This window comes from Aethalodelphis obliquidens, unplaced genomic scaffold, assembly GCF_003676395.1.
Source record: "Aethalodelphis obliquidens isolate GAN/ISIS:26980383/991018 unplaced genomic scaffold, ASM367639v1 scaffold46, whole genome shotgun sequence".
Classification (NCBI taxonomy): domain Eukaryota; kingdom Metazoa; phylum Chordata; class Mammalia; order Artiodactyla; family Delphinidae; genus Aethalodelphis; species Aethalodelphis obliquidens.
The window spans coordinates 182,835-194,723 of NW_020837990.1; positions in this window are offsets into that span (position 1 = coordinate 182,835).

An 11,889-nucleotide genomic window follows, 5' to 3' on the forward strand; every position below is an offset into this window, starting at 1 on the left:
GCCCAGGTATCAACTGACTTACTCAAGGTCAGTGGCAGAACAACTACCCAGACCTCCTGACTCTCCTCTAGTTAGTTCAGTGGGCTGGGAGGGTGGGGTCGTTGACCTCTTCTACCCTGCCCAACTTCCAGCCCCATTCCAGAACAGACGAGTCCCCTACTCTGAGCCTGTGGAAACTACCTTCTCTTTCAGGAAGAGGGTCATGAAGTCGAAACTAACACTATGGGAGAAGAGAACTAAGCATTCAGAGTAGCAGAAGCCCTGAAATAAAAGGTCCAAACTGGGATTTATATATGTAAACTCCTTTGGAGAGGGGACCTCTTTCTTATTTATTTTAGCCTTGGCAATAATCTTATTTTCACTGAGACCAGATCTATGAATACCCACTGGTTTCCTTTTCTTATAAATCTATTGCTTGATTTACTCCACGATTAAAATCATCACAAAGAGGAGACATTCCTAAACTTCCTTTTTGCCCCATATGAGTAAATATCTTCGACTATTTATTATAAGGAACTACATAGAAAAGATTTTTATTTCTTTTGGAATTTTGATTAAAATAAGCAGTTTGCTGAGGCTTAGATATCTTATTATAAAGAGACTAAGTGGTTTAATGATAAACTGATTATTGTAATTATTAATTACAACAGCAGCAATTCCTCCAAACTCTATCGTTTCTCAAAAGTGTGAATTTAGGGGACTTCCCTGGTGGTCCAGTGGTTAAGAATCTGCCTTCCAGTGCAGGGTACATAGGCTCAGTCCCTGTTCAGGGAACTAAGATCTCACATGCCACAGGGCAACGAACCCTGCCACAACTAGAAAGCCTGCGCACGGCAACCCAATGCAGACAAAAATAAATAAATAAATATATTTTAAAGTGTGGATTGAGGAAGAATTTATTTTCTAACTTGCTTGATGGAAGGACATCTTACAAATCCCAACGTGTATAATACAGTCCAGATTTTTAAAACAATAATAATTATACATTGCATTTTTAAAGAGCTCTTGCATACTTATTAAAGATTAGATGCCATCTGTGAAACAACTAGGAGGGGCATTATTTTCCTAATTTTACAAGTGAGGAAGCTGTGTGGCAAAGCATGAAACTCAGAAAACTTGATCTCCAGTCTAGCTATGAGCCTCAGTTTCTATAGCACAAGGCTGCTAAATGGGACCTATATGAAGGTCCCTTCTTACTCTATGGTTCCTTGATTTAGTGAATTGGTGACAATACCAGATCCAGAGTCCAGATATCCTAGTTTCTAGCCTTAGAATCTTCCAGGGGAGAGAGATGCTGTGGTTTATTAAGTATCTACCATGTACCAGGGCTTTCCTATTTATTATTTCACAACAACCATCTATGTGTTGTAACTGATCAAAAAAAATCCAACCAGGTTTGGCGGATTCCCAGAACCATGCCTTTTTCTTTACCATACCTGCCTTCCGTTATGGATCACAAGGCCACCCAGATAAATTTAGGCTTTGTATTATCACCACTAAAGAAGCACTCCTCAAATTTTAATGTGAAAAACAATCACCTGGAAATCTTGCTAGGTTCAGATTCTCATTCAGTCCATCTGGGGTGAGGACCAAGGCTCTGCATTTCTAACAAGCTCCCCAGCAATCTACATAAGCATTCGCCTAGTGCCTGTTCTCTACCTACCTTGGCTAGACGTTTGGAATACTTAATGCCCTCAACTTGCTTCTCTTCAGTGGGAAAACAGACAAGGTAATGCAATGTGATAAAAATGAAGTCTTGAGGAACAATGAGGAATTAACAAAGAGAAGAAAGGGTGGGAAGGGAATTCTACTCAGAGGAAAAAACACAAGCAAAGCTACCCGGCATATTTAGAGCACTGTTATTTGTTCATTATGGCCAGAATAGAATAGGAGGAGAAATGGCAAGAGATAAACTTCCAATTTACTGAGTGCCCTCTATTTGCCAGACCCTTTTCATATAATAGGATTTAGTGGTAAGCAAGACAGACAAGATGTCTGCTTTAATGGAGTTTACATTCAAGTAAATAGATAGAATAGAATAAATAAGGTAATAGTGATAAGTGATTTTTAAAAACAAGCATGAAAATGTCATAGAGAACGGCTGGCAGGGCAGCTGCCATTGGCTATTTGAAGGGAAGGAGCTGACTTGAATGTGTTGAGATTTGAATACAGAGAAGAAGCCAGCCTTGTAAAGGTCTGGGGTTAGCAGAGGGAACCAAGTACATAGCCCTAAGGCAAAAACGTGCTGGTATGTGGCAGGAACAGAAATAAGGACAGTATGGCTGCACATATGATGAAGTCATAGTTGCCTGCCTCTCCTTCACCTCCAACATCCAATCAATTACCAAGTAGTTTTGATTCTACCCCCTAAAAAATGTGTTCAAATCCACGCCCTCGATTCCATCTCGACTGCCACCATCACCTTTCACCTAAATTATTGGAAAAGTCTTCCTGCTTCCAATCAGCTACCTCTAATCCATTCCCTACACAGCAGCCAGATAGAGCTTTAGGAAATGGAAATCTGATTCTTCTTCTTTCTGCCTAAGAGCCTTCAGTGGCTCCCATTCCCAACAGAATAAAGTCTAAACTCTTTATCATGATTTATAAGGGCTGTGGGTGTCTGGGTCTGCATACCTCTTTCACCACATGCCTCTCTGTACTCTTTCAGTCATCATTCCTAAAATACACCAACTTCCTCTTCCTTCTGAGTCTTCTTATGACATTCCCTCTGCCTTTCTCCATCCTCTCCACGCACACACCTTTCCCCTGGCGAGTCCTCCTCATCCAGCATATCGGCTGTGAAACCTGCCCCAACTACCTCCCTGCTCCTCCTTTGAGCTCCTGGAACACCCTGAACTTCTCTTATCAAAGTATTCACCCTGCTAAATTGTAATCACTTATTTAATTATCTGTGTCCCCCATTAGACTAGGGGAAGACCATCACATTCTTCTGTTTTATATCCCCATGCCTAGCACAGGGTCTAGCATTGGAATAGGGACTCAAAAATTTGTGAAAGAATAAGTGAATAAATTAATGGAAGTTGAGATAGGCAGTTAAGTGATAGCTTTAAGTCATCACATAAAGTTTGGACACTATCTTGGTGTCAGCAAGGACCTACTGAGAGACTTTAAGGCAAATGATACGATTATATTCGTATGTACAAAAGACTGCTCTCGTAGCAAGGAGACACATGGATATCAGGTGAATGAGATTGGCAGTAGTGAATGTAGAGGCTAGAGGCTGGTTGTTTCCATTATTCAAGGGAGAAATGATGAAAACCTGAGTCTGCAGAAAACAGTTTAGAGAGATGGCAAGAAGGAAGAAACTTAAGGACCTGGTGATTGGGTGAGGTGGTAGAGAGAAAAAGGGCTCAAGACTGCACTTATATTCCTAGGTTGCCTAACTTGATGGATAGAAATGTCATTCCCTGAAACTGGAACTATATGAGAAGTAGAAATTATGGAGGAAGATAAATTATGTTTTAGATATGTTGAGTTCCAGGTACCCGCCATATGTACAACTGGAGACATTTTAGGAGGCAATTGGATCTGGACTCAGGAAAGAGATCAGTGCATGCATATGAGGAAACTACTCAAGTCTGAGGAAAAGTCACCTGAAAGGCTTAGAGGAAGTAATCCCTGAACCTCACAAAGAACTAGGAATACTTCGTGTTGCCACCAGCCACAGTGGAAAAACCCATGATAATTAAAGGACGTAGGGTATAATAATGCCTGGAAAAACATTGCCTCAGTAGTGGGAAAAACTAGTTCCTACTAAAGGCTGCTCTGACAAAGCAGCCTACCTTTTTTGTCCTCCATGACAATGTTTAAATGCTATCCTCATCCTTGAAAGTACTAAAGTGTTTCATGGAAGGTAACTATATCCCAGGAAAAAAAAGCTCAAGAATATGTATATTAATCCAAAAATAGCCAACTCCCAGCAAGGAAATATTCATAGTGTTTGACATTCAAATAAAAAATGACCAGGCGTGCAAAGATGCAGGAAAATATGATAATAAGAGTAACTGCTCAATAGAAACATCCATGAATGACACAAAGGATGGAGTGAGTCAATAAAGGCATAAAAACCTATTGTAACTGTTACCTGTTCAACAAGGTAAAGAAAAAAATTGAGTAAGTTGACGCAAGAAGATACCAAAGAGGTCCAGATCAAACTTCTAGAGGTTTAAAATACAATGTCTGAGATGAAAAATTTTTGAAGAAATAATGGCTGAAAAGTGTCCAAATCTGATAAAAACTATAAACCCACAGATAAGACCTAAATCAGAAGAAACATGAAAAAAAAAGTACAGCAAGACACATCATAATCAAATCGCTTAGGGGAATTCCCTAGCAGTGCAGTGGATAGGACTCCGCACTTCCACTGCAGGGGGCACAGGTTCGATCCCTGGTCACGGAACTAATATCCCGCAAGCTGCGTGATGCGGTCTAAAAAAATTTTTTGTAATAAAAATTTCTTAAAACCAGTCAGAGACGAAAAAGAAACATTATGTTTGGAGAATCAAAAATAAGAAAGACAGTAAACTTCTCATCAGAAATAAAGCCATATGAGAATGTAGCAGCAACTTTAGTTTTTTGGCCTCCGGGCATGTGGGATCTTAGTTCCCCGACCAGGGATGGAACCCAGGCCTATGGCAGTGAAAGCTCAGAGTCCTAACCACTGGATCCCACAAGAAATATTAATGGAAGTTTTTCAGGAAAAAGGAATATCACAGCAGATAGAAACCCATGTTCACGCAAAGGAATGAAGAGATCTAAGAAAGGTAAATATGTGCGTATAAAAGAGTTTTTTCTTATTTCCTAGATCTCTGAAAAACAATGGGATGTTAAGAGCAAAAATAATAATATATTGGAGGTTTATAGCATATGTAGAAGTAAAACGAATGACAACAATAGTATAAAGTCCAGGAAAAGAGTAATGAAAGAATACTGTTTTAAGGTTCTTATCATATACACAAATATAATATTACTTGTAGGTTGAACTGTAATCAGTTAACGATGTAAGCTACAAACCCTAAAACAACCAGTAAAATAACAAATCGAAGAGCTATAGTTAATAAGCCAAAAAGGGAAATAAGATAGAATCATAAAATATAGTTAATCCAAAAAAAAGAGAGAAAGAGAAAAAGGGGAGAGAGACAGATGGGACAAATAGAAAACAACAAGATATTAGATTTAAGTTCAGTCATATCACTAATCACATTAAATGTAAAAGGCCTAAACACCTCAATTAAATGCATACATTTAATGAGAAAATGCATTGTAAATTGTACATCAGTAATATTTTGCTAGCTGCCTCTTTTGCCATTTCTGGAAGCAGGTATTCTAGGAGTCTTGGCCACATGGTCTGTAGATAGATAGTTAGAAGGAGCCCAAATTCAGTTGGCAAAGATCCCCTGCACAAATAAACCAGTGAAAATATATTTTAGCAACTGAAAGACATTATGAATAATACATTATAATGTCCTATCAGGCAGTGATTTGCAAATAAAATAGTAGAAGCCTTACTTTATTCACTTGAACTAAAATATTCAAATAAATTATTGATCATCATAACTGCTATTCATTGAGGGCTTCCCAGGTACGTGGCAGAAACTGGGCTTGTATGTATGTACATTACTTAACGTAAACCTCAGCCAACTCTATATAAGTGTTGTTATCAATCGTTTCTCTCTCAGCTAACAGATAAGGAACTGAGATTTACAGAGGTTAAGTAATTGCCCAAGGACAGGCAGATAATAAGTGACAGAACCAGTCCAAACACAGATCCATGTTACTCCAAAGTTTATACACTTAACCATTGTTCTATACTGTCTCCTGAAATTGAAGAGGAGACTTCTGGCTCAAGATGGTCACTGATACCAAATAATTTATCAAACATCTGCCTTAGACCCAGTCCTGACACAGATGCTAAGATACACAGGTGTATATATACTGCCTTAGACCCAGTACACACTTTTTTTTGGATATCAGTTATAGCTGAATGAGTTCATTGAACTTAGTTTATGTGTCGTCATCGGTCTGGGCATGGCCTTGCTTGCTTTGTCTGTTTGTTTTGTAATTGAAGTATAGTTGATTTATAATGCTGTGTTAGTTTCAGGTGTACAGCAAAATGATTCAGTTATATGTATACATACTTTTTCAGATTCTTTCCTTTATAGGTTATTACAAAATATTGAGTATAGTTTCCTGTGCTATATAGTAGGTCCTTGTTGTTTACCTATTTTATATATACTAGTGTGTATATGTTAATCCCAAACTCCTGATTTATCTCTCCTCCACCTTTCCCCTTTAATAACCATAAGTTTGTTTTCTATGTCTGTGGGTCTATTTCTGTTTTGTACATAAGTTCCTTTGCATCATTTTTTTTAGATTCCACGTTTAAGCGATATCATATATTTGTTTTCATTTATATGTTCCCCTTAATCACAAATAAAGGTGGTCAGGGTGATTCTCCTCTTCCTTTCTCTATCCTGTCCTACATAAATGTTCCAAACTGTTTGCTATGTATCATTCTCTTTGTATTTGTTCTTATAAAATGTGAATTGTTTTATTGTATGTACATAATTTTACTTGCCCTAAGTGATGCGCTAGGGCTCTCAGCCTGTTTCTTTTTCCTGCCCAGGTCTGTTATGAAGGTGGCACCATGTTGATACTAATTGACGGCTAACCCTTTACCTCTCCTTGCTGCCTGAGGAGGCGGTTTAATCTTGTCTTTTTTCTGCAGACCCAGAGGGACGGTTCAGACATGGCTTTGAAAGTCAGATGTTTGCATACCCTGTGACAGGCTGAGCAGGATAGACCGGGTGGAGGAGGTTGTTACTCAGGTTCAAGTGGTTGTCGCCATCTGGCAATGCAACCAATGTTGCAAGATAATCAAATTCAGTGAGCGAGGCCAGAAATCAAGATTTTCACGTGAAATCTCCTGAATTCTTAAATGTTGGAAAAACTGAAGGCCAAATCAAATACTTCTGCAGGCTGGGTTCGGCCAAGAATTGCCATAGCCCGACTCGTACAGTAAGACATCAGAGAAGGAATGGGATCGGATTTGTGTTTCAGAAATTAAGAGGAGGATGACACAGAGTGGAAGGCAGGACACTGAAGATTATGACTTGAGGTTTGAATGTGAGTGAACTGAGGGGCTTATGGAATGAAATTCTGACATGTGCTACATGGAGGAACCTTGAAAACATTATGCTGAGTGAAAGAAGCCAACACAAGAGGATAAATATTGTATAATTCTACTTAAATGAGGTCCCTAGAATAGAGACAGAAAGCACAATAGTCGTTACCAGGGGCTGGGGACACGGGGAGGCTGGGGAATTATTGTTTAATGGTTATGAAGTTTCAGCTTGGGATGATGAAAATGTTGTTGAGGTGGACGGTGGTGATGACTGCAACGGTAACATGAGTGTACTTAATGCCATTGCAACAGTAACATGAGTGTACTTAGTGCCATTGAACTGTACACTCAAAAAGGGTTAAAATGGCAAATTTTATGTCATGTATATTTTACACACACACACACACACACAAGTTTACTCCGAAACCAACCTCTTCTGTCAACAGGAGAAAGATGAGTTTATTGCTTAGGACAGTAAGGGAGAATACCACCTGGACAGAACTTCCACAGTATCTTAGAGGGCAAGGTTAAGTCAAAATTTATTGAGAATTCGAAGTTTGGTTCAAGGCAATTCTTTCCATACTTGGGGACTTGATTGGGTAAGACTGAGTAAAAATCATGATAGACTAGGAATGATAGAAAAAGCAGGGTGAGGATTGAGAGCAGAGATTTAAAGGATCTTTTTTAAAAACAGTTTTATTGAGATATAATTCCCATACCATACAATTCACCTATTTAAAGTGTACAATACGATGGTTTTTAGTAACTTCACAGAGGTGTGCAACCGTCATCACAATCAATTTTAGGACATTTTCACTAACCCCCCAAATAAACCCCCTACCTGTTAGGAGTCACTCCCCATTTTCCTCCAACTCTCCCCATCCCCTCTGTTGGGAGAAAAACCTTTCCCTCTGCTAATTTAGGTTCAATAATGGGGGTCTTTGAATTAACAATAGATGAATAGGAGAAAGGAAAACAAGTCTTATTCATAGGCATGCAGGACCGTTCAGATGAAGAGGCTCTCTGAACTGCTGTGGGTAGAGGTTTATATATCAATTTAATAGAGGAAGGAGAAAGGAGAGAAAGAGAGCTTCTATGTGAAGTACAAAAGGTTTGGTGTTTTGGGGTTTGTTTTGTTTTAAGAAATACAAAAGGGCTTTTAGGGAAACAAATGCAAGACAGTTTTGTTTGTTGGTTTGTTTTTTGCGGTACGTGGGCCTCTCACTGTTGTGGCCTCTCCCACTGCGGAGCACAGGCTCCGGACGCGCAGGCTCAGCGGCCATGGCTCACGGGCCCAGCCGCTCCGCGGCATGTGGGATCTTCCCGGACCGGGGCACGAACCCATGGCCCCTGCCTCGGCAGGCGGACTCTCAACCACTGCGCCACCAGGGAAGCCCTGCTTCATGTTTTTTAAATTGTGGTAAAACACACATAAAATTTACCATATTAACCATTTTTAAGTGTGAAGTTCCATACTGTTAAGTATATTCACATTGCTGTGCAACCCATCTTCAGAAATTTTTCATCTTATAAACTGAAACTTTACACTCATTAAACGACAACTCCTCATTTCCCCCTCTCCCTAGCCCCTGGCAACCACCATCCTGCTTTCTGTTTCTGTGAATTTAATCTAGATACCTCAGAATTTGTCTGTGACTCGTTTATTTCGCATAACGCAATGTCTTCAAGGTTCGTCTATGTTATAGCACGTGTCAGAATATCCTTGTTTTTTTCAAGGCTCAATAATATTCCTATTCCATTGTATGTATACACTACATTTTGTTTATCTATTCATCCATTGTTGGACACTGGGTTGTTTACCCTTGTCTATTATGAATGATTCTGCTATGATCATGGGTGTGTCAGGGAGGAAAAACTTTTCCTCTACTCTTTTAAGTTCAGTGCCTGGAGCCTGAGAATTAAACTGACAAAAGAATAAATAACAGGAGAAAAGGCACTTAATTTTTTTTTTTCATTTTTATTTTTCGTTGTGTTTGGTCTTCGTTGCTACACATGGGCTTTCTCTGGTTGTGGCGAATGGGGGCTACTCTTTGTTCGGTGCGCGAGCTTCTCATTGCGTTGGCTTCTCTTGTTGTGGAGCACAAACTCTAGGCACGCGGGCTTCCGTAGTTGTAGCACGCAGGCTCAGTAGTTGTGGCACATGGGCTTAGTTGCTCTGCAACATGTGGGATCTTCCCGGTCCAGGGATCGAACCCATGTCCCCTGCATTGACAGGCGGGTCCTTAACCACTGCACCACCAGGGAAGTCCCAAGGCACTTTATTTTTATAAATGTTCATGTGCACGGGAGGTGACAAAAAAGAAGTAAAACTCAAAAAAGTGTTTACACTTGAGGGGTAGTTTACCCTTTAACAAAGGAAAGAGAGTTTGTGCTTCAAGGGACAATAAATTCTGGGGAAGTGACTAGGAAATATAGGAGGAACTGATGGAGGATAAGGACTATTTTAGTAAGGTCTGTTTATGGAAACTCATCTTGGTGTCAACTCCCTATCTTCAAAGATAAAAGTCTCTTATCCCTCAAAGGGAAATTTACCCAGTTTTCAGGCACAGAAGGTAACTATGTTTTTCTGAGGAGCTGCCATTTTTTGTTTGACAACTGATAGAAGCAGAGAGAAAATTCACCATAGCAAAATCTGAATAAACTAAATTGTACTTCAAAAATGATGTTCGACAACTATGTAAGACAAACCAGCAACAACAAACCTGTATATTTTTAAGAGAAGAAATAAATATTTTGACTTTGGAACTGTGAATGATTTTTTCTTATTTTCTTTATTTTTGAATTTTATATTAAAATCCACTTCTTTATATTTGAGAGAAAATATTGGTGTTTATTTAAATAAAAACCAAACAAACAAACCTGGTTTGGCCTACGATAGTCAACCCAGGGAGGAATACCGTAAGGAGAAAAGCAGATTCTCAGACAAGAGAGCCAATGGTCGAGACAGCAGAGCATGTTTTGCATTTTGCCATTTTCCTAGCTAGACAAAGAGCCCGGATGTATTATTGTATTTACATATTAGCATGATCTTCACAATGTGGTGTCTATTTGGACCTCACACTAGGTAAAACAATGGACTTGAACTAGGGCCAGGCGCCTCTCTCGCTAGGTTTAGGGAAGAGAGAACTTGAGTGGAGGTAGCAGGATTTGGTCCAAGGTCCAGCCTGGAGACATCAAAGATAAACAAATCTGTCTTCCAACATCCGCTGGACTGAGACCCCTTCGGTGCCTTTTTTTTTTTTTTTCCCCCTTGGGGCCATACTGGTCTCTTTTTCTCTTTTGTTAGGTAGGTGCTGCCTATGGGAATGCAGCAGCTTTTCTTAGTAACCATGGGAACCTTATTGGCATGGCAACCTGGCAGCCCGAGGGAAAGGCAGCAAGGGGAGGAGGGATGGGAGTGGTGGGAGGTAGTTCTATGGAAGAAGGGAGTGGGTAAGCAGGCTTCCTTCCTGCTGAGGAGAGAAAAGGAGGAGGAAAGATGCCCAGCTCTGTAGATGGCCCCAAGGAGAAGCCTCTGATGAGTTTAAACCTCACTCCATAGTCCAGTTCAGGAGGGGCTTGGGGCAGGGTTATTAGCCAGACTGGACACCAGGCCCTAAATCTACTGACCTTTTCTGTCCTATGGCACGGCTCAGCAGCAGCAGGAGAGTCATGGGGCTGGGGGCTGGGAGACACAGAGTGAAGCATCTTATAACATGAGAGCATATTCTGACCTTAAGGTTGTTTTTGTTTGTTCTTTGTTTTTAAAGTTTTTATTTAAACAGCTTTGATGCAGTATAATTTACATATGCTAAAATGAATGTATTTAAAGTGTGCATTTTCATAAGCTATGACCTATGTGGATACAAACGAAACTATCACAGAAATCAAGGAAACAAACGCATGGATGAGCTCCAAAAGTTTATTAATGTCCTTTGTCATCCCTCCCTCTTTCACCTCTCCACCTTACACCCTCCCCCAGGCAACCACTGATCTTTCTGCACTATACATTAGTATGCATTTTCCAGAGGTTTATATAAATGAAATCAACTGTATGTACCTCATTTTGAACTGACATTAAGTTTTGATTGCAGGCAAAATACCACGCGGAGCTTTTGTTGGGCTCTGAGAGTCCAAGCACCTTTTGTTAAAGACGTCTAGGGCTGAGGAAATTTCCAAGCAATATCTAGAGCAAGAAACAGATCTATGCAATAAGGTGGAGGAAAGCTGAGGATGTAGTAAAAACAAAAACAAAACAAGATCCACTAGGGAGAAGGTACTTCTACTGCAGAGGAAGGAGTGAGCAGCAAGGAAGCTGGCAGTGCCCTGATGGTCCTGTTTCTAGGCTGAGCTAGAATCCCTGGGTTTCTGGGTTTCTCTCATGGACAGGTGTGAACTGGGCTATCCTGGGCTGTGGAGTCAGATGCTGCCCTGCCCCTTACTTACCTGTAGAAGCCTCAAACAAGTTAGTCTCTTAGAGTCCATTTCTTCTTTTCCTAAGACAGAGGATAATAATACCCTATAGGGCCATTGAGAAAATGAAATGAGATTAAAAACTTTAATAAACAGTAATAGTAATCAAAGCTCCTTGCATGATAGGCACACAAATAATAGCTACTCATTACTTTGCTGGCTCTAGGAATGGCTCTGTTTGGCTGGTTCTGTAGCATCGACTGAGATTTGACCAATTTTTTTTTTTTTTTTTAATGCATTGACTTTAAAAAAAAAAACAGTTTTGGGCTTCC